Source organism: Hordeum vulgare, chromosome 2H (genome assembly GCF_904849725.1).
Source record: "Hordeum vulgare subsp. vulgare chromosome 2H, MorexV3_pseudomolecules_assembly, whole genome shotgun sequence".
NCBI classification, from domain to species: Eukaryota; Viridiplantae; Streptophyta; class Magnoliopsida; order Poales; family Poaceae; genus Hordeum; species Hordeum vulgare.
Window position 1 is genome coordinate 410,792,966 of NC_058519.1, and position 1,982 is coordinate 410,794,947.

Below are 1,982 nucleotides of genomic sequence, written 5' to 3' on the forward strand. Positions count from 1 at the left end.
AGCTCTTGTAGCTTGGTGGAAGTGATTGAAGAATTATGTCATTGATAGCCTCTTTCGGTAGTTCAATCCTCAGCTCAGCTAGACGGTTTGAGTACCCAGACATTTTGAGCACATGTTCACTGACAGACGAATTCTCCTCCATCTTGCAAGCATAGAATTTATCGGAGGTCTCATACCTCTCGATCTGGGCGTTCTTCTGAAAGATAAAATTCAACTCCTAGAACATCTCAAATGCTCCATGACACTCAAAGCGACGTTGAAGTCCCGGCTCTAAGCCATACAAGACTACACATTAAACTACTGAGTAGTCCTCCTTGCGTGCTAACCGAGTGATCTTAACATCTTGGTCAGCCGCGGTGGGTGGTTCATCGCCTAGCGCGGGATTAAGGACATAATCCTTCTTCCCAGCTTGCAGGAGCAACTTAAGATTACGAGCCCAGTCTACAAAGTTGCTTCCATCATCTTTCAACTTAGCTTTCTCTAGGAACGTATTAAAATTCAGGGTGACTGTCGCGTGAGCCATTGATCTACAACACAAATATTTTCAAAGTGGACTAAGACTATATTCAAGATAATTAGAGTTTAACTAATCAAATTACTTGCTAAAATCCCACTCATAAAGTACATCTCTCTAGTCATTTGAGTGGTATATGATCCAAATTCACTAACTCAAGTCCGATCATCACGTGAGTTGAGAATAGTTTCAGTGGTAAGCATCTCTATGCTAATCATATCAACTATACGATTCATGCTCGACCTTTCGGTCTCATGTGTTCCGAGGCCATGTCTGCACATGCTAGGCTCGTCAAGCTTAACCCGAGTGTTCCGCGTGTGCAACTGTTTTGCACCCGTTGTATGTGAACGTTGAGTCTATCACACCCAATCATCACGTGGTGTCTCGAAACGACGAACTATAGCAATGGTGCACGGTCGGGGAGAACACAATTTCGTCTTGAAATTATAGTGAGACATCACCTTATAATGCTACCATCGTTCTAAGCAAAATAAGGTGCATAAAAGGATTAACATCACATGCAATTCATAAGTGATATGATACAACCATCATCTTGTGCTTCTTGATCTCCATCACCAAAGCACCGGCACGATCTTCTTGTCACCGGCGCCACACCATGGTATCCATCATCATGATCTCCATCAATGTGTCGCCATCGGGGTTGTCATGCTACTTATGCTATTACTACTAAAGCTACGTCCTAGCAATATAGTAAACGCATCTGCAAACACAAACGTTAGTTTAAAGACAACCCTATAGCTCCTGCCGGTTGCTGTACCATCGACGTGCAAGTCGATATTAACTATTACAACATGATCATCTCATACATCCAATATATCACATCACGTGATTGGCCATATCATATCACAAGCATACTGATGACCCACAAGTTTAGGGGATCTATCCTAGTCCTTTCGATAAGTAAGAGTGTCGAACCCAACAAGGAGCAGAAGGAACTGACAAGTGGTTTTCAGCAAGGTATTCTCTGCAAGCACTGAAATTATCGGTAACAGATAGTTGTGTGATAAGATATTTCGTAGCGAGTAGCAAGTAACAATAGCAACAAAGGTGCAGCAAGATGGCCCAATCCCTTTTGTAGCAAGGGGCAAGCCTGGACAAACTCTTATATGAGGTAAAGCGCTCCCGAGGACACATGGGGATTTCTGTCAAGCTAGTTTTCATCAAGTTCATATGATTCGCGTTCACTACTTTGATAGTTTGATATGTGGGTTGATCGGTACTGCATGAATAGCTGCTTCGTAGAGACGAGAAGTCTCAGACTCCCTCTCATACTCCTCTGCTTCTCCAATGGTTATGTAATATCTTCGTTTAACCTAAAAGTCGAAGAAGGCAGGAGCAGGAAGCATAATATGAAAAGCACGCTGCCGGTTAAATACTAACCGGTAAACGAGGGATTCCTCATCCCTCTTGAGAAACTGATAGCGTGTCAGAGCGACACGATCAAGGT